Source organism: Panthera leo, chromosome A3, assembly GCF_018350215.1.
Source record: "Panthera leo isolate Ple1 chromosome A3, P.leo_Ple1_pat1.1, whole genome shotgun sequence".
In the NCBI taxonomy this organism is placed as follows: domain Eukaryota; kingdom Metazoa; phylum Chordata; class Mammalia; order Carnivora; family Felidae; genus Panthera; species Panthera leo.
This window is the reverse complement of record NC_056681.1, coordinates 136,853,640-136,879,120: the sequence shown is the minus strand read 5'-3', so window position 1 is coordinate 136,879,120 and position 25,481 is coordinate 136,853,640. Positions and strand designations below refer to the sequence as shown.

Sequence of the window (25,481 nt, the reverse complement as noted above, 5' to 3'; positions counted from 1 at the left end):
TTGGGTGAAACATTATTCTAGACAGTTCTGTGAGGATGTTTTTGGACACGATTAACACTTAAATTGGTCAGCTTCGAGTAAAGCAGATTGCCCTGCATAATGTGGGTGGGCTCCCCCCAATCAGTCAAAGGCCCAAGTAGAACAAAGAACTGACCTTCCCTGAGCAAGGGGCGGGGGGTGGATTGTGCCAGCAGATAGCAGTACTTTAGCCCGGCCGGCTGGGCCACCCTGCAGATTGTAGACTTACCTGTCTCCTTAACCACATGAGTCAATTCCTTAACATCTTTCTCTCTCATTCTCTCTCTCTCTCTCTCTCTGTCTCTCTCTGTGTCTGTCTCGTATCTGTGTGTGTGTGTATATTATATCCAGGGTTCCGTTTCTCTGGAGAACTCTAATACATCATGCCTTCGTTATCTCCAAAAAGGTGTTCGTGGTAAGAACACTGACTTTCTTAAGGCAAATATCACTGTTTTGGAAAGTGGCAGGTGTGGGGGCGGGGGGAGGAGAGGAGTAGAAGACCACAAAATGGAACAAAGCCTCAGCCCAAGGGAAAAAGAGATCTCTTTATCTTCTCTAAAGGAAAAGTGCGCTGGAATTCGAGCTCAGGATGTTGTTGTTTCTTCTAACCCGGGGCCTCCAACACTGCTTTGTATATAGCTGCGGGTTCTGGCTACCCTGCTGTCACGATACAGCCAACCGCCTTTATGATTAAACATCTCCGATTTAACACCCAGGCTGGTTATCAGCAAAGCAGACTGTTTGGAGTTGTCAGCGTTGTTCATAGTTCTGCTCTGCAGTGAAAATGGAAAAAAAAAAAAAAAGGTTCTCTCTAAGAACTAGCTGGCAGCTCGCCTGGAAAAGCCCTACGTTTTTAGTCTTGGCCTTCGGAGAAAATCCCAAGTCAGTTGTCAAAGTTTGGTTTTGTTTATTTGTTAGTTTAAAATTTTTACAGAGGCCAAATGACCTCAATCTATCCATCTCACCTGATACTCTTTTGACCAGAAGATCTGTACGCCAAGCCACAAGCACCAAGAAGGAAACGGTGTTGATATGCTCTCAGGATGTCCACCCTGTTCTCTCCGTAAGTCAGTTACGCACTTTTTGGGGGAAACAGAGCCACATTTCCTCGTTCTCCGTCTCCCACGATCAGGGCTGGAAAAGTCATTTCTCACCCTAAGATTGGCCGTATGGAAACTGACCAATTCTCTGACCAGATAGATCGTGGCATAGATTTTCCTGGGCTTACTCAGTCTACCTGCACCTGGTTACCCTAAAGGCTTAGAGTTATTGGCAAGATAAAGACAGTATTTTAAAAGTTATTATTCTGAGGATATAAGATAAAGTGACAAAAAAGCAGAGAACAGATGCTGTAGTTTGTGTGTGTTTGTGTAAAAATGAGGCTGGTAGACCCTCATTTACCAAATTTTGCATTCCTCTCCCTAGAAATGCGGAGAACGGCTTTTATATTTTGTCCAAGACGGCTGCATAATATTACCTTTCCTATACAGTTTGCTTTCCAGCCTGGGGAGGGATAAGCCTTTATAATGATCAGATCGGTACAAATCATTCTTACTCGAGATCAGCTATTCCAGAAGTTATTATCAATAAATCAATGTTACTTTGATCACTGAACAGTGTACTCAACATCAAAGGAAGTGCGATAGCATTTTCAAAGAATTCGGAAATCACGTGTTGATGAAGAGATCATGGAGTTCGCCACCAGACAAACAAGGATTCGAATGGCAACTTTTTCACTTTGTGTCAGGGGAGAACGTTTTGCCTCCCTGAGCCTCAGTGTCTTCTGTCTGATACTGATATGCTAAGACCATTGGGAGGATTAAGGGGAAGCACGTCTGCAAGGCATCTAGCGATATGTTGGCACAGGTAGGTGCTCAGTAAGCAGTCACTGCCCACCCTTTCCCTGGAATCTCCATTGCCTTGTCTTTACTATGTGGGTAATATTATCAGCCACATACGGGTTTGGAGGGATTGCACATGGCACCATATGAAAGGTCTCGACATGGTGCCAGGTAAATGGCGTGTGGCTACTCCCGTCAGCTGCTCAAATTCCATCCCTCCCTGCCTCGCCCTGCTGGGCGCCACAAGAGCTAGAGAGCCAAAATGACCCTTTGCAGATCCTTTGGCCACTGAGCGCTGGACCCTCTTGCGATGCGGAAATAAAATGGAGGCCATCTTCGCACCACGTGGGCTGCTTCTGAAGATTGTAGCGACGCGGTTCTGTGGCACCTACAGTGGCCAACTCAGGCTTCCCGGTGACCACAGGAGGCTGCGCCCGTGGCTCCTGTGGTGAACGCTTCTGGTTTCTGGCTGCCCAGTTTCTTAGATTCAGCGACGTGCATCCTTGAACTTGATAGTTTTGGCAGTCGTCTTGTGGGAAGTAGAACACTGGTGTGTATGTCGTTTCTCCCTCTGGAATTCATTCCAAACTTTTTTCCAAAACAGTGTTTGGACCACCGAATTCCTTTTGAGACTATGTTCTATTTAAATCCCTGCACTGTGTTCTATTTCCTGTTCAGAATCCTGAGTGGCCCACACTTGGTCTTTACATAATACTTTTCTGTTAGTTTTCCTTGACGTCAAGGGAATTATAGTCTAACCAGGGGTGGAGGGCAGGGGGCAAGAACACAGGAAACATACAGAGAAAAATCTAAGTCTGTCTGTGAGTAATTGCCAAGGGGCCACTTGGCCCACGAGAGCTTTGCAGGCTGTGGGTGGAAGGGGGAAGGACAGAGAAGGTGGAGAGATGAAGAGAGGGGTCCAAGCATAGTAAGAACTTGAGAGGAGAATGCGAGGAAGAGCATTCGGGCCATCTGTAGTGACACGAAAACATTTTATCACCAAAATCTGAGTGAAAAGAAGCAAAATCCTTCCAAGATAGATAGCACACTTGAGGAGAACGATAGTTGGGCTCTGTTTCCAACTTTTTATAGAAATGCCTGCTCTGGGCCTCAACAGAATTTCAGGGATTCTGGAACTTGGAGAGAGGTCATATAGCTTTCGGGGTGGCGTATTTGGGGGAATTAAGGGTCAGTGGCAAAGATGAGGGGAAATAGCTGAGTGACTATTTTAGGATCACCATGAACCAATTTGATGTGTTTTCTCCTGCCAACATTAGGGTGTTCGATTCCTCCTTAGACATATTAATAAGAGTAAGTTGTGCAGCACAATCGTTTTCGACTATTTCTTTATGCAGACATACAGAAACACTCTGCATTTCATGGCACAAAGTACACTTGAAAAGCAAGAGCCAAAAGAAGTCATGGAGAAGACGACGGAATGTATGCAGAAAAACAGGAAGACAGAAACTATAAAAATAATGTAGCTATTATGTTAAGATCCCAGCCAACTTTTCAAATGAGATTAGAAAATCGATGCTCTTAATTTTATGGTAGTCATTTAATTATGTTGTTCCCCAACTGCCTTTACAAGAGAAAAGGGCTTTGTAAATTAGATTGTTTTATTACAAAATTCCACCAGAATGTATATTCTCTGTAGCCTCTTATTTTTCTGTAAATAGTCCTTGAAGAATAAGCAATGGGTGGGCTGGGTGAGATTATATAAGACCCAAACTAAAATTTAAACCACCCAAGGTGACTGTATCTACGATGACTGCTATACACACATCTAGGACTTCATTTTCAAACAGGAAAACAGAAATCTTGCAAGTTGGGGCCGAAAAAAAGGACATGCTAAAATCGCGAAAAAGATTTCATCTCAAGCATCACGTGTCCCAGGATTTGCTGCCTCGTTTCCCTTCCATAGTTTAAGAGCATATCCTTCTGACCCACAGAATTATATTTGTGAAAGACTGTCACCACCATTTTCTGCATCATTTGCAAGCAAATTTATGTCTCCTTTTTTGCTCTGAATTTATTTTTATTATAATTAATACTCATAATAACCAACACTTGATTGTTTTTTTTTTTCTCTGTACTGTCGTGCATAAAGTGGCCTTTTACAGATTAGCTGTTAAATGTTTCTGCAAGCATTACCCTCCCTTTGGGGAAGCCTTGTCTGAGGTTCTGTCTACTCAGCACTATTTGCATTCGCCTGGTGCTCGGGTGAACAATGCACTTACCTGAGAAAAAGTCACCTTAAAGGTGTGATATTTGTTGGCTATTACAACATCCTGACATGTGTCTCTGGGATGCCCCAGGAATGCACCCCTTCAAGGAAAGTGAGAAATACATTTGTTGTTGTTATTTTAGTTATTCAGAATCTCACCAAAAAATAAGGACATTAAATTGTCTCCCCTAAATGAGTTGGGACATCTCTTATATTCCTTTATACTGACTTCACAAGGCAGTATTTACCTATATATTTCTCAGGCGAACAAACAGATTCGGCACACCAGATTTTTTTGTAGCCACACTATACAGCAGGAACTTGTGGGGCAGACAATTCCCCCCAATGTTTTTCCCCCCTGACTCGATTCCCTTTAGTTTCTTTTTTTAATATAATTTATTGTCAAGTTAGCTAACATACAGTGTATACAGTGTGCTCTTGGCTTCAGGGGTAGATTCCCATGATGCATCACTTACATACAACACCCGGTGCTCATCCCAACAATTGCCCTCCTCAATGCTCGTCATCCACTTTCCCTCTCACCTGGCACCCTGTTCAACCCTCAGTTTGTTCTCTGTACTTAAGAGTCTCTTAATGTTTGCCTCCTTCTTTGTTTGAAACTATTTTTTCCCTTCCCTTCCCCCATGGTCTTCGGTTAAGTTTCTCAAGATCCACATATGAATGAAAACACATGGTATCTTTCTCTGACTGACTTATTTCACTTAGCGTAATACCCTCCAGTTCCATCTACGTTGTTGCAAATGGTATGACTTCATTCTTTCTCATTGCCAAGTAGTATTCCATTGTATATATAAACCACATCTTCTTTATCCACTCGTCAGTTGATGGATGTTTGGGCTGTTTCATCTGTTGTTTTCTGAGTTGTTAATTTCAGTCACTCTGACTGGTGTGAGGTGACATCTCAGTGTGGTTTTGATCGGTATTTCCCTGATGATGAGCGATGTTGAGCGTTTTTTCACATGTCTGTTGGCCATCTGGATGTGTTCTTTGGAAAAGTGTCTATTCATGTCTTCTGCCCATTTCTTCACTGGGTTGTTTTGTTTTCAGGTGTTGAGTTTGGTAAGTTCTTTATAGGTTTTGTATACTAACCCTTTATCAGGTATGCCATTTGCAAATACCTTCTCCCATTTTGTTGGTTGCCTTTAGTTTTGTTGATTGTTTGCTTTGCAGTGCAGAAGCTTTTTATCTTGATGAGGTCCCAATAGATCATTTTTGCTTTTAATTCCCTTGCCTTCAGAGACGTGTCGACTAAGAAGTTGCTGCAGCTGAGGTCAAAGAGGTCGTTGCCTGTTTTCTCATGTAAGGTTTTTATGGCTTGCTGTCTCACATTTAGATCTTTCATCCATTTTGAATTTATTTTTGTGTCTGGTGTAAGAAAGTGGTCCAGTTTCATTCTTCTGCATGTAGCTGTCGAGTTCTTCCAGCACCATTTGCTAAAGAGACTGTCTTTTTTCCAGGCGGTACTCTTTCCTGTTTGGGCAAAGGTTAGTTGGCCATACACTTGTGGGTCCAATTCTGGGTTCTGTATTTTATGTGTTTGTTTTTCTGCCAATACCATGCTGTCTTGATGATTACAACTTTGTAGTAGAGGCTAAAGTCCGGGATTGTGATGCCTCTTGCTTTGGTTTACTTTTTCAACATTATTTTGGCTATTTGGGGTCTTTTGTGGTTCCATACAAATTTTAGGATTGTTTGTTCTAACTCTGAGAAGAACGCCGGTGCAATTTTGATGGGGATTGCATTGAATGTGTAGATTGCTCTGGGTAGTACTGACATTTTAACAACATTTGTTCTTCCTATCCAGGAGCGTGGAATGTTTTTCCATTTCTTTGTGTCTTCTTCAGTTCCTTTCATAAGCTTTCTATAGTTTTCAACATACAGGTCTTTACATCTTTGGTTAGGTTTATTCCTACGTGTTTTATGGTTCTTGGTGCAAATGTAAATGGGCTCGATTTCTTGATTTCTCTTTCTGTTGCTTCATTATTGGGGCATAGAAAGGCAACTGATTTCTGTACATTGATTTGGTACCCTGTGACTTTGCTGAATTCATGTATCAGTTCTCGTAGCTTTTTGGTGGAGTCTTTCGGGTTTTCCATATAGGGTATCACGTCATCTGTGAAAAGTGAAATTTTGACTTCTTCTTTGCCTGTTTGGATGCTTTTATTTTTTGTTGTCGGACCGCTGAGGCTAGGACTTCCAACACTGTGTTAAACAGCAGTGGTGAGAGTGGGCATCCCTGTCGTGTTCCTGATCTCAGGGGGAAAGCTTTCATTTTTTCCCCATTGAGGATGATATTAGCTGTGGGCTTTTCATATGTGGCTTTTATGATGTTAAGGTATGTTCCTTCTATCCCAACTTTCTAGACAGTTTTTATTAACAAAAGATGCTGTATTTCATTAAATGTTTTTTTCTTCTGCATCTATTGACAGGATCATATGATTCTTATCCTTTCTTCTATTAATGGGATGTATCACATTGATTGATTTGTGAATATTGAGCCAGCCCTGCAGCCCAGGAATGAATCCCACTTGATCATGGTGAATACTTCTTTTGATATACCATTGAATTCAATTTGCTAATGTCTTGCCGAGAATTTTTGCATCCATGTTCATCAGGGATATTGACCTTTAATTCTCCTTTTTGGTGGGGTCTCTGTCTGGTTTGGGAATCAAGGTAATGCTGGCTTCATAGAATGAGTCTGGAAGCTTTCCTTCCATTTCTATTTTTTGGAACAGCTTGGAAAGAATAGGTATCAACTCTGCTTTAAATGTCTGGTAGAATTCCCCTGGGAAGCCATGTGCCAGGACTCTTATTTGTTGGATACAAAAGAATTGAGATCATATCATGCTTATTTGCAGATCACAATGCCATGAAACTTGAAATAACCACAAGAAAAAATTTGAAAAGCCTCTAAATGCATGGAGGTTAAAGAACATCCAACTAAAGAACGAATGGGTCCACCTGGAAATTAAAGAAGAACTTAAAAAAATATATGGAAGCAAATGAAAATGAAAAAACGACAGTCCAAACCCTTTGGGATGCAGCAAAGGCAGTCCTAAGAGGAAAATACATTGCAGTCAAGGCCTATCTCAAGAAACAAGAAGAATCCCAAAGACAAAATCTAACAGCACACCTAAAGGAACCAGAAGCAGAACAACAAGGAAACCCCAAACCCAGCAGAAGAAGCGAAGTTAATAAAGACCAGAGCAGAAATAATATAGAATCCAAAAAGAAAAAAAGAGTAGCGCATTTCAGTCAATCTAAGAGTTGGTTTTTTGAACGAAAAAACAAAATTGATAAACCCCTGGCAAGACTTCTCAAAAAGAAGAGGGAACCCAGATAGATAAAATCGCAAATGAAAGAGGAGAGATCACAACCAACACCATAGAAATGCGAACAATTATTAGGGAATACTATGAAAAATTATATGCCAACAAACCAGACAACCTGGAAGAAATGGACAAACTCGTAGACATCCACACACTACCAAAACTCAAACGGGAAGAAATAGAAAATTTGAACAGACCCATACCCAGTGAAGAAATTGAATCGGTTATCAAAAATCTCCCTTCTGTTTCAATCCAGTGAGCTCTGTACAGCTGTCAGGCAAACCCGAGGTTGTTTTAGGGAATGTTGGAGGAGGGAAAGAGCCAACCTCATCAGGGCAAGAAATGGCAGCTCCAAATCACCGAACACTTGCTGGTCCCGAATCTTCTCTCGTTCACAACGCATCACGACCGAAAGAGCGGTTTGTGCTGGTAAACGTTTAGCTATAGCTATCGAGGAAACACACATTTAGGGTTCGCCACTTGTGAGGGTGCAAAATCCCCCCACCACGACCGACTCCAGCTCCCAGGGTCCGAGCTGAGCGCAAAGGATGGGGGCGATGTGGGCAAATGGCCCTGGTGAACCTCAGGGGGCGGGGCTCCTGCCAACGCCACTCACCCCACTTCACCAGGTGGAGAAGTCTAAGCTGAAAACACGAAGCGATCTGCCGGAAGTCAAAAAATATAGATTATACTTTGCTATAGATTGGCCAAGTAGCTCTGGCGGGGATCGAAACAAGGACTCTCTGATTCCAAAGTTTTTAGAAACAGCATTGGAAATTGTTAAACTGCTTATAACTGCGTGCGAAGTGCTTTATTCTACAGATTACTAAAAAGTACTGACGGAAGAGGGCTGGGTTTTTGGCCCTGCCCGTCCCACCCAGCAGGTAACGTGTGTGTCTCTGGGCGTGTGTTGCTTCGTTTTGTTTCATTCTCCCGAAAGGTTGTGGCAAATGTCTTCCAGGAAACAAAATTGTCCTGTAATTTTACCGACAAGATACTTCTAGCTTTTCTTAAAAATCTGGTCAAAATACCAATTGCACTGAGCTATTCCCCTCATCATGGAAGGTGAGAAGCTGTGCACAGGCGGTTAGGGATTCTTTTCTTTGCCCTTGATATAGAGCCGGCCATTCCCCCCATCAGTTCTGCCGAACAGTGAACACAACACTGTGAGACACGGAGGTGGTTTGTTGCAAGGGCTTAGAAAGGAAGAAAGCACCCTCCCCAGAGATCCCTTTGTCAAACCAGACTAGGGAAGTGGTGATATTATTAGACCTGCTTCTGTGCCCTAGGCTTCTCCTGCCCTCTGGTTCCCGGCTCCTAATTCTTTCTTTAAATTTATGTTTCAGGAGACAAGGAAATGGAAAAGTACTCAAGATTTCTTTAAATGAAAAGTACAGGGTGTTTACCAGCAGTCGGTCCAACTTCGAAAGGGCAGTGTCTTCCCAATATGGGCGGGCAGCATGGTGTCCCTGGGTGAAACTTTCCCCTGATTGGTATTTTCATACTATCCGGCATTAATACGTTCAAGTATAGATTAAAATAACTACCTTAATTAATAAAGTCCTATCTTAGTTCTCTCTGCTGTTTCCTTCATGAGCTATCTGCTGTGCAGTCCGATGGAATACAGAATGTGGATGTGTAAAAATAATCCAAGAGAACTAAACACACATAGACACATTTCTCTGTCACACATGCATGTGCACGCCCACACACACACACGCGCACACACACACACACCTACATACAGGCGAACACACACGCCTCTTCTAACTTTGAGAGAAAGCTAAAAATACCTGCTGTTTGAAATCCCTTCCAGGGGTGATTAGAAAGGACCTTTCCCGCTGAGATCAAAGACAGATTTTCTTTGTGTTGAAAGGGGCTTTGCCTGTGGTTGTCATTGTGGAGAGAAGGACTCTTCTGGAAGCAGAGCATATGATGTGTACCGCGGGCTCGTTTAAGCCAGGTTTTGTTTAAAAACAATCTTTTCCAAAGCTATTTATAATTCTTTGGCTGAGGGGAATACAGTTTTAGTGCAAGTGGATGGTAAAAGGAAGCAATTACATTCCGTCATGCAGTGGTCTCTTTACAGAAGGAAAAATCCCGGAGTCAGAAGTGTCGGTGACCCCCTCGCTTACGCTGTCATGTGCACCGTGGCTGGAAATAGAAGACTTAACATTCCTGCCTCTTCGTTCCCACCTCTGTGTTCTCATCCTGCCCCTTCTGTACACCCTGGAGAATAGAAAATGCTACAGGACTGTTCAGCAGATTGTATCACATAAACTATAAGTAAATTGAAGAAACTGCTCGCAGTACAAGTGTCCATTGGCTGGACATGATTTTCTGGGGGGAGGGCGTGATCAACCACCCCCCGCCCGCGTGTGCACCCTGAAGATTATGGGAGTTTATCTCCAGGACTCTTTCCCGCTCTGAGATTACATGACTCCAAAATTAACTCACTCCTCCAAAAGCTACACCAAGACCATTTGACCACTTAGTCATCATAGCTATTCCATAATATTTACGAATGAAGGATCCTCTCTAATGGCCTCTTTCTTATTGCATAATAGCTTCCATACACCGAGTGCTCATGACATGCCAAGTACGTGGCTAATGTCTTCACTCATATTACCTCCTTGAAAGTCATTGAATTATCGCAATAAACTTGTGATGATTTATTATATCCCTGTCGTGGATGAAGGAGCTAAGCCTGAGTAAATGTCACTGATACGAACTGGCAGCTACATGACCGTAGGGGCCCACACTCAATCCCGCTTATTATCCACTGTATAAATTCTATGAAATAAACTCATTCAAACTCATCTCTTTGAATTTCATATATGTGTAGGTATTAATACAGAACATTACATTTCAATTGATGTTTAATTTTTTTTTAACGTTTATTTATTTTTGAGAGAGAGAGACAGAGTGCAAACAGGGGAGGAACAGAGAGAGGGAGACACAGAATCCGAAGCGAGCTCCAGGCTCCGAGCTGTCAGCACAGAGCCCGACGCGGGGCTTGAACTCCCGGAGTGTGAGATCATGACCTGAGCTGAAGTCGGGCGCCTGGGTGGCTCAGTCGGTTGAGCATCCGACTCTTGATTTCGGCTGTCACCATCTCATGGTCCGTGAGTTCGAGCCCCGTGTCAGGCTCTGCGCTGACAGTGCGGAACCTGCTTGGGATCCTCTCTTTCTGTCCCTGTTTCTCTCCCGCTTGTGTGCTCTGTCTCTCTCTCTCAAAATACATAAATAAACTTAAAAAAATCTTACTTTCATCAAACAGGACATATTCTTACTGTGACAAACGCAGGCAAATGATATTGGAGGAAGAAAAGAAAAATGAAAAAGACGTAAATGCAAAATGCAAAGATTTTGGAGTTGAGACGGTATATAATAATGATTGATATGTATGTATTTCATCAATAATTAGAAGTATATAATCATGATATCTATATTTCGTCAATAATTATATAAAAATTAAATAATTTATATAATTGTATAATATACAATTATATAATAATTATATGTAATTATATTATTATATTATTATATATATTTATTCATTATATATATAATATACAATTATATAATAATTATATATAATTATATTATTATATTATTATATATATTTATTCATTATATATACATATATATAATATACAATTATATAATAATTATATATAATTATATAATTATATTACATTATATATATACAATGTCTAATTGCTGCAAAAACTAAGAAGTAAGCTAGAATAAGCTTATAGGGATATGATAAGATTATACAGTTGACATCCAGATCTTGGGACTAATGGAGACTTTATGGACACTTGTAGCTTTAGATTATACCCTCTGTGTGAGAAAGAACATGTCTCTTAAGCTTTGAGAACATATGAAATGAGGGTGATGATGGTGGGTGGGAAGAGGAAGGAGGAAGATTTCCCAAAGGCGAATGACATGGCTCATCAAGGGTGTGGGATGAGCAGTGGTCTGAAGTTTCGCTAGAGGAGAAGGTCATGGTGGAATCTCCCTGAGTCCCATGAGGTGGGACTTTGCTGTTAGTGGGTAAGACATGTGACCCAGATATCACATTTATGAGTCCATTTCCTGGCAAGCACTAACTACTTTCTCTTGGCTTTAAGTTAAAAAGAAAAAGTTTATTGACTTTTCTACCTCCGAAAAAACGTATATCAAATATGCCATCCATTACTCTCGTTCCATGGTCCCTGGATTTTCGACAGAGGTGACAGCAGACCAAAGAGGGAAAAGCTCGAAGCATGGGGGTTTTGGGTCCATTTTGAGACTCTATCTGTCACATGGAGATGGGATGAGAGGAAAATGAGACACCATCCTTGCAAGTTTTTTGGACCTTGGTCTCTAGGCAGGAAGTACATCTTAACTGCATATAACCCATTTGATTTTTTAGTTAAGATTGACCTGAATACCACGTGTGTCTGGAAGATGCCAGTGTGTACAAATGCTAAACTGTTATTAACTGAAATTAACTGGGGCTCCGGGCTGCTCCGTCGGTGGAGCATGTGCCTCTTGATCTCCGGGTTGTGGGTTCGAGCCCCATGTTGGGTGTGCAGATTACTTAAACAAATAAAATCTTAAAAAAAAAAAAAGAAATTAACTGAGAGTCCTTCCAAAATTGTTTTCCTTCTATCCTGAAAACTACAGACCACGAGTCTCAGATGTCTGCTAATTTTGTACCAAAAGACGTCTGATCCATTGGGCCACGTGCTTACGTCATCCTGCGGTAAAAGGAAGGGATGGGCTGTCACTAACTCCATGTTCCATCTTTCTGTGTTGCCTGACAGACGGCGATCACGCAAGCCCAGCACATCATCTTGGAGACGTTTTGGAGGGACAGCCTCTAATGAGATAACAGGGCATCTTGAATCGGAATAGCTCTGGACCTTTCTAGTCTGGCCTGACTAGATGCGCCACCGAATGCACCCGGGGCAGAGCGACGAAAGGGGCTGTTTTATGTGGCCGTTTTCGGGACGATTCCTGATGGTCCATTGTCATTTCGCCTCTTTTCTATCCTATTTGAACAGCTCTTGCTACTTGGTACCTGTCTTCTGACTTTTCATTTAATTAAAAAAAAAAAATGCTTTAGTTAACGTTCTGTCACTAGCACCTTTTCTCCCCCCCTTGCTTTTTATGTATCTGCTTTGCTATCTTATCTGGTCAGCTGGCCCAACTTTTAAAAACTGACTAATGAAGGTATTAATGCGTCTTTAAGCTCAATATGGTTAAATCAACAGTGGTTACTGGTTTGATTTCCAGCCCAGAGACCATCATAAAGTCTGTTTCCTTACATCAGATGTGTTGATTAATACATTGTAGAATTGGGCTCCAGGTTTTACAGCTGACTTAATTGATGAGAGAAGTCAGAGCTTGGGGCTGTATAATTAAGTTAGCTGGAAAATTAACGCAGGGATTGGCTTTGCAATTTGATTGGCTTAAAATCTCTGAATACACTTACCTAATCCTTTTGAACTAAACTAGGTACCAAAAAAATTATGTTAGCTACGTCTCTGGGATGTTCTATCTGTAGGGCAGTGTTCTTTTGCAACCTTCGAAAGAAATGATGTGTATATAAAACACAACCACTGGCTCTTCAGAAAAAAAAATGACTTTCTTGTTCATTGATGAAGAATGCTGGACGTTTTCCTATACTTTTACTTTCTCAGCTGATTATCTAATTAACTTCCGTGCCATAAATAATTATAGCTCTGTGACTACATCTGAATACACTGCAGTCTACTGTTAGGATTAATTAATTGGCTCTATAGGTCAGCGACAACTGACAATTTTTATGCACGGAAGGGGTGCCTGACAAGAAAAATCATTTTGTAGCCTTATGCTGTCCATCAGCACATGGCGGGAAATACCTCCGTGGGAAAAACGCAGAGCTCACGGGAGTGTCTGACTTTCGAGGACCAGAGTGAAGTCTAGATATTTGACTGCTCCCTCCTAATTACCAAATAAACACATCATGAAGTAGTAATGGGGTAACCAAATTAATATAATGCCTTCCTGAATTGCTCTCTTTCTGGCCTCTCAGTGTTAGTCTTCTTCTCTCTCGGGCCCCCGCCTCTCAATATTTACACCACACAGACTTCCTGTGTTGACTACAGGGATGTTACTAACGATGCTCTTTTGTGTGTCTACTTCTTTCCTTGAGAGCTTAGTGGCCGAAATCCTGAAATTCGGATTATATCACGTTCTTTAAACATAAATGTGTTGGGGCGTCTGAGTGGCTCAGTCGGTTGAGCGTCCGACTTCCGCTCAGGTCATGATCTCATGGCTCGTGAGTTCGAGCCCAGTGTCGGGCTCTGTGCTGACAGCTTGGAGCCTTGCAGCTTGCTTGGGATTCCGTGTCTCCCTCTCTCTCTGCCCCTCCCCTCAGCTTGCAGATTCTCTCTCTCTCTCTGCCCCTCCCCTCAGCTTGCAAATCCTCTCTCCCTTAAAAAAAAATGGCAAAACTGAAATGAATAATAAAAATTTGAAAGCACATGTTTATAATTGCCTGAAAGACTTATGAAAATGTGTTTATTTGGAACAGGTGTTTTAAAGCAAGGAAGAGTTGAATGCAGTTGGGATAAACCCAATGTGTGTAGCTAATAAGGTTGTGCTACCGTGGTGACAACCGTAACCTTGACAAAGGAGTAGTGTTTTAGTTTAATCTCGAGGTAAGATGATATTTGGGAACAAAGCCACATTTTCCGTTCTGAGTGGTGTTTGGGGAAATGGCTGCAGTTTGCCTGAAACACTGAACAGAGGAAAGCAGCTGTGTGCTGTGGCAATTGGCTGCGTTTGTTTTATGTTTCTATTCTATTTTTGAGAGACAGAGAGACAGAGTGTGAGCGGGGGGAGGGGCAGAGAGAGGGGGAGACACAGAATCTGAAGCAGGTTCCAGGCTCTGAGCTGTCAGCACAGAGCCCGACACGGGGCTCGAACTCGCCAACTGCGAGATCGTGACCTGAGCCAAAGTCGGGCGCTCAACTGACTGAGCCACCCAGGCGCCCCTAAGCTGGCTGCGTTTTTAAGATCCTGTCGACCTGCTGACTGTATTTGTTCTTTACATTATTTCTTATTTTAATTTATGTGAGTGATATTAAGAGGCTGTCTGAGAAAAAAATTACTCACTGACAACACCTCTTCCAAAGTCTTCTATCTGGTTTGGTGTGGCGTTGAGCACCCTTATTCTGTCTACCCCTTCTCTATTCCATCCTCCAATTACCTCCTAATATTAAGCTTTAAAGGCAATTCTTTGTGTTTCTAGAGAGTGGGAGGGTGGACAAGTTTGTACCAAATGAAACGACACTGATAGAGACCAATTAAATAATCGTGGTCTATTTTTACGATGGAATAGTCTCCATCTATTAAGGAGGGTGAAAAAGCTTCATCTATGGTGATATATGTATCAAGCTCTAAGAGATTTTGGAAAAGAGCTTTGCTTTGGAATTACCATGTTTTGGGGGAAAAGACTATGCAGTCGGTATGTTTGTAAATACACACGCATGGGATGTGTCTGGAAGGATATAAAAGTCTCTGGTTAATAGTGGTTGACATGGGAGGGAACAGGGTAAGGCAGGGCCATGAGTGGAGAGGGATCTCCCCACTCTTCCTTACTGTCACTCCTGCATTTTGTGTCATGCATGGGGACTGCCTCCTCAAAACAAAGAAAGAAACAAAGACGATGCCGTGTGCCAGAAGGAGCACGACTTTTGTAGTGTGATATACCTGAGGTTTGATTCCTGACCCGGTCACTCGACTAGAAGTGAGACCCCAGACGACCTTTGGAATTTCTCTCGATGTCCATAATCTCACAAAGGTTTTATGACAGTTAGCTAACATCGTGGAGCTGGAAGCCCCTGACATCTGTGAAGACTAATAAATGTTCTTTTCTTTGAAGGCATCCATCAACGTGAAAAGGAGAGTATCAGTGTCTATTCCAGAAATGGGCAGTATTCCAGAAAGGTGGAAGCTGTCACTGCATGCAGCAGGGCCATCCTGTCAGACAGCACAGCTCTTACCTCTGAGCATTTTCAGAGCGGGTTGCCCTTCAGACCTCAGAAGAGTGGCTGGCACTTTCTGCTGTGTCTGGACAGGGGCAGGAGTAGAAGCGTTGGCCCCAGTTTGGAGTTACACCTCTTGCATTACAGAAAAAACAATTTAACTCCCAAGCAATCATTTTTTTTTGTGCTTTGCCCCCCAATCTCAACGTAGACGCAGAGCCATCTACAAATTGTGAATCTGTCTCTGTTTGCCCTGACAGTAGACCCAGAGTCTTTTTTCACTTTTCCCGACACTTCGTGAGCGCATCTAGGTAAGTATCTGTTGGTGATCAATTTCAGACACAGCTCTGAGCTCCTTGGAGGAAACCAGCTTGCAGGGCTATTCTCTCAAGGCAGGCAGTTTTCTTTCACAGTAGCACCGGTTTGTGCCTTATTCATGCAAAAAGGAGAGGAAAGGAACCTATACATAAATAGTATGCCAAACAAAAATAAGCCAAGAGAATTCATTTTAAAAAGCGGGGGTGGGGTAGGTAGATGGGTTTGTTGGCTGTGGTCCAGAGGAGGCGTCTGTGGAGGACAGGCTAACATTGGTATTCTCACATCATTCAGGAGGTTACTCGTGCTAGAGTCATAGATCCGAAGACATATAAATCTCATTTTAACGCAATGCTAAATATATTATGAATATACACTGATGCAAGCTCTTTTTGCAGCGAAAACCGGCTTGTATTCGAGATAACTTCTAAGGTACAAGCTTCCTTCACTAACGTTTTGAGAAAATCATTGAAATGTACCTGCAAACTACTTTCTTTGTAACTTTGTTTTCTTTCTTTGTGGTAGTCAGCAAGCCCGGGATTCTCACAAGTATGACTTTGTCTACCCAGCAAGGTTCCTTAGTGCCTTCTGCTCATAAAGCTAGATGTAAGTTTCTCATTGGGTTGGCTGGAAGAAACAAATGCATCAAATAAATGGATCCCATTCTTGGGTTGCTTATGATCTCGTAAGGCAGAGAAACCCTCTCCATAAATAATTATAACGGAAATCACGTGCGGTGCCGTTGTACCTCAGCGCTGGAAGGGGCAAACCTCATCCAAGCGTTGGGATGATAGTTCTGAAGACGAATTTTGATCCTGACTTTGAAGACAGTGTCAGTCATTCTTACAAATATTTCATGAGGGCCCGTGGTAGGGAATGTCGGAGAATCTCCCCCCAAATGTATTAATAATATCATATGGAGGATGACATTCATAGAATTTCACAAATCAGTTTATGATTCCAAATTTGATGAATGCAGGAAAGGAGAAGTGCTTGCTCCAATGCTACATGTGAGGTCAAGGTGAGAGAGCTTGAGCAGAGGTCGGAAGAAAGAACAGAGTCATCGAGGCCAGGGAGGGAGGGGGTGGCCATTCCAGACCCGAGGGACAAGAGGCTCAAAGACTGTGCTTTTGCAGTGGAGCATTGCTGACTGCAAGACGCTGAAAGATCAGTGGGGAAACAGGGTAGACCGTGAGGGAAGTGGGCACAGGATGCGGCTGGAGAAGTGAGCAGAGAGAATATGTGTTGTGATTCTTGCCGTCTATCCCTAGTCCCTCGCCTTGCCTCATGGCACCGACTCACATTCAAACATTTTACACTTATTGTTTTCCACTTGTCTCTTCCTCATTTCCATCCAGGCTCGGTTTGGCTAACTGCTACGGTATCAGCCCTGGTATTATGACTGCTAATTACTTCACTGGCTGCCACTGTATCCCAGGACCTGATCTAAACACGACGAGAACCGGCCCATCTGATTCGCACAACAACCGAGTCCAACGATGACTGTCACCATTTCCTAAGTCATGTAGCTGAGGCACACAGAGGCTGAGGAATGTGCCCCAGGTCACAGCACTGGAATGGAAAGGCCAGCATCCAAGCCTGAAAAACCCCCTCCTCAGCCCCTGCACCGCCAGCGCCTGGAGCCTGCCTGCCACCAGGAAGGTGGAAATAATATGGCAACGAGAAGCTGTTAGACTGGTTTGTCTTTTCTTTACTTCTTTCTTGTTGCCAGGGTAGAGGGACGTTCATGATTATATTTCCTTCCTGAGATGAGCAGTGTTTCTAACAGTGACACATTGAGCTGCTGAAATGGCTGGAAATTTTCAAATAACTCCCAGAAAACGCATAGCGAACAGAAACTCACTCACAGGGATACAGCAGTCGTTGCATCTTTCTACGGCCCGAAGCAAATAGAAGACAACGGAATACATAATGTGCAAATATAGAAAGTAGCTAGAATACCAGATTGCGTACGTTACGTTCTAAATGAAATACTATTCCATCCCATCCCAACTAGTTGGCTATACTTACTTACAAAGACGATACTACAACTGTTATTCAGAAAACAATGATGACAATTAATGGTAAAGAACATATTGTATCCCAAAGCCTAGCGGATACTCTAGCTGAACGAATGAACGAACAAGACTGAGCAGTGAAAATAAAAGAATTCACGCTTCTCCCTTTGGTAGGCACCTATTTTGATCATTGATACGGTCTCAACTGGAAATATTTTTCTTTCCTTCCTTCTGAAGTCCAAAGCAGTGAGGTCCAGGTGAGCTGGGAAATGACCATCAGTACTTTCTTGTCCAGTTTTCGCATATCAATCTCCTCAAAACCACTTTGAGCCTCATATTTATTTATTTATTTATTTATTTAATTTTTTAAATGTTTTCTTTATTCTTGAGAGAAAGAGAGACAGACCATGAGTGAGGGAGGGGCACACCGAGACGGGGACACAGAATCCGAAGCAGACTCCAGGCTCTGAGCTGTCAGCACAGAGCCCGACGGGGGGCTCGAACCCACGAACCGTGCGATCATGACCTGAGCCGAAGTCAGACGCTCAACCGACTGAGCCCCCCAGGCGCCCTCAAGAGCCTCACCTTTAACATTCTATTTACTAGAAAAGGGGGAGTACTCTTTGTGATGGTTAAATCTGTGTCAACCTGACTGGGCTACATGATGCCCAGATAGCTGGTAAAACATCACTTTTACCATGGGGGGTGTTTCTGGAAGATATTAACATTTGAACTTGTAGATTGAGTAAAGACGATGCGGGTGGGCATCGTCCAACATGTTGAGAGTTTGAGCGGAACAAAAAAAGCAGAGGAAATAAGGATTTACTCCCTGCTTGAGTCAGAATAACCATCTTCTTCGGCCCTCAGGTGCTGGCACTCCTAGTTCTTGGAATATGGGACTCAGACGGGGACTTACACCATTGGTCCCCACTTCTCTGGCCTTTGGACTGGGGCCAGATTACAGAACTGACTTTGTAGCTTGTAGACGACAGATTGTGACCCCATAATTGCATGACCCAATGCCTATAATAAATCTTTAAATATATACATGAAGATAGATGCCTTCTTGGCCTGTTTCTCTGGAGAACCCTGCCTAGTACGCTATTTTTCCAACTACTCTTCTCATTAGAATGAATTTCTTTCTCTCTCAAGTGCGTCATGCACCATCTCAAAGGTCCATTGAGTGTGCATGTCAATACTGTGCCACTGAGCATGAAGACTGTGTTATCTCACCTGACAAAGGCAGGACCAACAAAGTAGCAATAATTTTCCAGGCTAATTTACATAGGAATTTCTTTTTTTTTTTTTAATTTTTTTTTGATGTTTATTTTTTATTTTTGAGACAGAGAGAGACAGACCATGAATGGGGGAGGGGCAGAGAGAGAGGGGAAGACACAGAATTGGAAGCAGGCTCCAGGCTCTGAGCCGTCAGCCCAGAGCCCGACGCGGGGCTCGAACTCACGGACCTTGAGATCGTGACCTGAGCTGAAGTCGGACGCTCAACTGACTGAGCCACCCAGGCGCCCCTACGTAGGAATTTCTAAAATCTCTGATCTCTGTAGTGTCCCTGGCTAAGAAGGAAACAAGTAGGTTTTGTGTTTTGCCACACGAGAAACTTAGCCCAAGAGAAATAATAGTATACCACTGAGTTGTTGAGAAAGCTGCAGTTAGAGTCCTGTCTCTTTGGTCTAAGCTTGAATGCATTAGCTACTAATCTATATGCCTTTTGGACCAAAAGGGATGGCTCACTATATAAATTGATTGGGTTCTCTCGCTGGGTATTTTTCTGCCATAGGAATTAATCTTTAATTTGCTCATCTCAAAAATGAGCCCTGTTGGATTGTGCAGCTGGGGGAAATGTCTGGCATTAATAATATGCATCCTTTCAATTAGTCCTGAATTCAGCACATTACCTCCAAATGAGAGTATTGATTAAGAGATGAAGGGCCCAGAAGGTATGCGGAAAATTTTATTAGTTCCCTAGAGGTGTCATAATATTTTTTAAAGAAAAGATCATGCATTGTGCATCAGTGTTTGAAGTGTGTTTATGGAACTGTGGTTTTTAACTTTATAAAATAATGTGTCCAGTTGTTAATTTGTAATAGAGAGAAGATCACTCAGACTCTCACGTTGGGGCATTAGGGTCAACATGATGTCTCACAGGCAGCCCGCGATGCCTCCGCACCCGTGTCCGCACCGGAACGCCACAGGGCTAGAAAGAGAGGCCACAATTCGTCACGCTGAAAATATCAAATGACAACCCCTGAAAGCTCTAAATCGGACATAATCTGATACTCAGTGGGAGAAAAATGGATGTATATTAAGAAGCCCTCTCCCCTATGATTCTTCTCAAGGATGACGCTGGCTTTGCTTCTAGGTGCAGACCTCGAAGATACTGTGTCTTCACGCTCCCCAAACTCAGAGACGCGAGGTCTACTGACCCCCAAAGCTGAACGTTCCTTCCAGCACCACTTTCAGAGAAGGGAATGGTTCTCTCCTGAAGACTCCTTTCCCACCCTCCGTACAGAAATGAAGACGGAATCGGCCGGGAAGAGACAGTAAGATCAAGGTGAAGTGGCATCTGCACCCTGGTGGAGATTGAAGCCTCCCGCCACCCCCGCCTCCATGCAAAAGTAGAGGCGGAATAACCCTGTCGGCCGGCAGCACTGCGTCCTGAAAATGTCTTAGGGACTCTCAGCCACATATTGGTTCCAAGCGGCAAAGAGCAAGGCACTGGTGGTGGGAAGAACATATCACTAGAAGAGGTAAGAACTCGCCGGAAATGGGAGATTCCATTCCCTGTTGGACACATCAACGTTGTCTGCACGTGCGGACCGCCAAGAAAGGTCTGACTACAAACAGGCAAACCATGACCGAGGAAATCCGCCGACGGGGTTCTTTCAACATGTATGAGCACAAAACTAGTAAGCAGAGGGAAACCAGGATGGGAGGAAAGCATGTGGAGGGCACGATCGCTTCAGCCCTTGTGGGACCCTTTCGGGCCCCCTCTCCCCACCAAGGTGAATACCAGTCAGGGGTCCAACACCGAGCCTCACGGTGTGAGGACGGAAGCCACTGCACTCTGGCTTGCTTCGAGGGCTCCAGACGCTCGCCATGCCCGGCCCTCAACGTGGCCACCCCCCTCAGCTCTGGCTCCCTCTTTTCCCTGTTTCAGACATTCCTGCTCTTTTTACCTTCCAGCCCTCTTTCGGACACAGTTCTGTCACGAACCCCCCCAGCTCTATCACCCGTGACCGTAAATACGGTTTATTACTGCACTCAGCCTGCTGCTGCCAGGCTCCGGTGAGCTGAATTCATCAAATGGTCGATGGAGAGTAAACACGATAAGAGCTTCAGGTGTCAGGGCCACGAAATTATGAAATAATGTGTTAACGTACTTTCCGAACCATCCACGCACCGTGTTATCAAGCTATGATCTTGAGACATCGCAGCAGCTTTGAAACGTTGCGTCTTCAGTTTTATTCTTTAGGAATTTTGTTTTTATTTAGCTTTAAAGTACCACCATATCTTTCGAGCTTAGTATATTGAAATTTTATGAGGAGGGACTCTGCGTAAGCAAGAAAAATAATTTAAAAAATCACCAATGGTTCTTCCTTCTGATTTTTCTTTTGGCTTAAAAAATACTTTTCTGTGGGAATCGTGTCTAACGATGTGTTCTGCAAAGTACGTACCATCTTACGGTTTATATTTTGCTCTGAATATGTATGTGTGTATACATATATAGGAAAGAAATCAAGTTAATTTAAATTGCACAGATTTCTTGATGAAGAAAACCAAAGGTTTCAATATTGTTCTAAATTTAAAAAGAACCAATTTATAATCTTAGAGACTTATCTTAGTCATTGAAGCCACTCATTCATGATCTGCAGATCTCATGTTCCATGAATGTAAAATAACATCGTGCACTTGCTAATCAAGATCCATAAACAATTTACAGCAAGCAGTCATTCAGGATATTGACTGCTACTTTTCCTGTCTCAGAATTTTGTCTGAAGTCCCCAGATGGAACACGGAAGCTGGGAAGCATCTGTGCAAAGATAGCAGCAGTGGGCAGTGAGAAATCTCTTGCAGAGCATTTAAGGGGAAAGCCAGCCAGCCCTGCCTATACCCTGCTAGGACCCGTATGTGACCTCCTCCCGCAAATATACGATCAACTGGGACACCAGCCCTCCAGAGCCGTTCACCGAGGTGGCGAGTTCACAGCACAAGTGTATCATCACTTGTGAGAAGACTCCATCCCAACCAGGTTGGGGGGGGGGCACATAATGAGTCGGCAACATGGTGGGCGTGCCTTGTGGTGCAACAAAGGGCATTTTCTGTCTTCGTGGCTGGGTGCTTGCAGAGCTTTGAAACTCGGGCTCCCCTGACTCGACACGGAGCACAACGGAGAGAAATCTGACATGCGTCTGCTGGAACTGGGATAAGTAATTGAACCAGCGTTTTCTTATCTATGAAAATTTTGAAGGTGAGAGGCTGGGAGCAGCCTGAGATGGCAGGCAAGGAGGTAGTCGCTCTGTGGCACATCCTTCGGCCAAGCAGATGTCATCGAAGTTGGTAGGCTTGAGCCGTCTTACAGACGCTGCACCAAGATGGCAGTCAACCCAAGTGAGAGTTTGAGGGGAAGGCGGTCTAGAGGCTATTCCCCGGGGCAGAAGAGTGAGGACTAGCTTACGATGTCAGGAAGCTTCCTGCACTGACACCGCCTGTTCTAACACGCCCCACCAGGGTAGTCAATGGCAAGCCGGGGTTAGCCAGGAGACAGGTGCACCAGCAGAAGCAATTAAGGTAACGGACAAATCTACAAGCACTTCATCCCTTTTCTGCTAATATCTCTTTCCCTACTTGACCCTGAATTAGCCAGAAGAGAAGAAACAAAGAGGTGGAAGAAAAAGAGAACAGGCCATCTGTGTTCCCATCCATAGGAGACCCCTCGGCAACCATCAGACCCAGAGGGGCAGCTGTGGGAGGTGCACATCAAGGAGGGAGACTGAATTAGACAGGAGGACGAAGCGCGACGCAGGCTTTGCAGGATGCGTTCACATGTTCAAGTCACAAAATTGGCTGGTATGAGATTATGGAGCCTAAGATGTCCCAGAGTGGCAGAGAAAGGTGGTGGGATTGAGCGCGTGTGCTGGCAGTGGTTAGAGAGAAGCATTTCTCCTTGTATCCAAGTTCAAACTGTTTAATAATGTGCTTCCTAAATGACCAATATTGTTGGCAATTAAGCAGAAATGTGACAGTGAGGATGCTCTGAGAGCCCATCGAAGCAGCTCCTCAGTCATTGTCCCCAAGGGACAAATGTTTTACCAAATGCATGGATTTAGCCCACCTTTCGACCTTCTCCCCATTCCCTGCACACCTTGCAGACTTGCACACCTGCACACACCGGCCATATTCGGTGTTTTTCCAGTGACAGGGGATTTGAAGTCAGTTTCAACATGGCCGAGCGGGATAAGCAAATTTTATGGCATTGCCAACATCTGAAGGGGCACGCCGATCCAAAACACAGACGGTAAATGCAGGGCTCCATTCCTGGGATGATGTGGCAAAACACACACCTCTGTGGTGGGGAGGAGTAGAGACCGCACTTGGGGTCATAAAGGTAAAAATGGAGACGCGCATGATGGTCTATCCTGGTAAGAAAGACATTGTTGTCAATCACCTGGAACCCTGGCTCTCGCCTGTGATGTGGGGTGTCACGTGCATGCTACACGGAGGGTTCAGGGAGCCCCCCTCATCCTGACCACACCTCAGCAATCAGAAAGAGACTCTGAATTCAGTCAGGCTAAGACAGAGGACTCCCGGGCCACAGCAGAATTTCGAAGCGCTCTTCCGTTTCTTTAAGGAGCGCTATTCGCGGGTAGTAAAACTGAAATAAAATAAGCAAAGGTAAAGTAAGGGCTGAGTTCTTGAAAATTTGTGGGTAATTTCATGGATTTTTAGAATCCTCTTAACAATTCAGATGCTCTCTTCTTCAGGACAGCGAATGCCTCGTCCAGGGTCATGTCGGTGACCGGGTCTTGACCACTCTACACACCAGTTTAGAACGCACGTGTTTCTCACTGTCGCTTCCCGATTGCGCTTCTGCATCAGTCACTCAAGTATTACCTGAATCGTAAACTCATGAAAAGCCAAGTCTCATCGAGTTACGCAAGCCCGTCTCGCCAGCTCGTAATTTTCCTCCTGTGGCCCCAGACACACAAGAGCTTGTTCCCTTGTGAGTAACTTCTGGTCAAACGTGTCATTTCTGTTTCATTATACATAAATGTTTAGTCACTGGGGGGCTGTTAATCAGAAAAAATGAAAGAGGGGCACCTGGGTGGCTCAGTTGGTTAAGCATCTGACTTCAGCTCAGGTCATGATCTCATGGTTCGTGAGTTGGAGTCCCCATGTTGGGGGTATCTGCTGTCAGCACCGAATCCACTTCAGAGACTCTGTCCGCCCCCGCTCTCTGTCCCTCCATAACTCATGGTCTCTCAAAAATAAAAACATTTAAAAGAGTGTAAAATAAAGAAGAAGAAATTAATGAAATGGGAATCACCAAAGATGCAGAGAAAGCCTCAAGATTTTAAATCTACCTATCGATGTATCCATCCACCTGTCTGTGTGTCTCTTTGTGTCCAAGCCTCGATACAAATGAAGAAAAAACATTAGTCCTGAATTCTGAATTTTATGGGGAGCAGAAAATGATACCTCTGGAAGCAGAGCAGCTCAGACAACATTCCCCCCCACCCCGACCCCGTGGCTGGGACAGTGTGGCCCGGGGGGGGGGGGGGCCTGGCCAGGATGAGCAGGCAAAGGTACAGGGGAGTCACTCGTAAGTCCAGGAGGCATAGTGTGGGAGGGGAAACCATGAAATTCAGAAGTAATAGCATAGATTACATCCAACCTTTAGATGGCCAGCCACACAAAGAAAAATGTCTCTGATCTTCTGTTTCAGTTTCAACAAAGAAAAATGAATTCACGGTCATCCCATTGAAATTTCAGGGAATGGGATAGCTAAAATAAGTTTAAGGGAGAAAATGCTTAATGGGCATTAACAGTATAGCACGTATTAATATTTATTTAAAAAGTATAAAATATACTTTAGAAGTCCTTAGTGTGCTATCTTTACTGCATCATTAGCAAGCAAAGACATACACACACAGCCTTCCAAAGGTTCACCATGACTTTATCTTATTTCCCTTAATTTTGAACTCTCCTAAATCCTGTGTTTGCAACAGAGATATTATATTTTATCTATCATGTCATATCATATCATATCATATCATAAGCTATCCATCTGCTACTCATTATAAAAGCCAATCTAGAAAACTGTCTACCAGGGCTGGAAGACAACATAATTCAAATTATGTTATCACAATCCTATCGTAAATATCAGGAAATCTTCTTTTCCCTATTGTTTTACATCCGAAGCCGGATGAGAATATACACGGTCTGGGTTTTCACTGCCCAAACGCTGGCAACGTGGAACTGGTCAAGGGAGTCAGAGACGGGTAAAGATGAACAAATTTACATAATCCGGGCACTGAGACTCAACTCTCCCCCGTGAAACAGAGCTCACTTCCGGGCGCACAAGCAGAAGTGAACGCGAACATGAAGATGAGGATCAAAGTAACTGACTTTACTTTCTAAGCTGAGCTGAAGCCCACGGCCCCTCTCAGGCC

The 25,481-nt window shown here is 43.6% G+C and overlaps 1 long non-coding RNA gene across 1 annotated transcript; it reads right to left on the bottom strand.

Moving 5' to 3' along the window:
• Positions 1–595: 595 nt before the first annotated feature.
• LOC122215181 lies at positions 596–25,481 on the bottom strand. The gene is made up of 3 exons (XR_006200293.1): positions 25,331–25,481; positions 984–1,270; positions 596–791 (listed from the first exon to the last, which is right to left on the bottom strand). It is a non-coding gene; the product is annotated as an uncharacterized LOC122215181 (long non-coding RNA).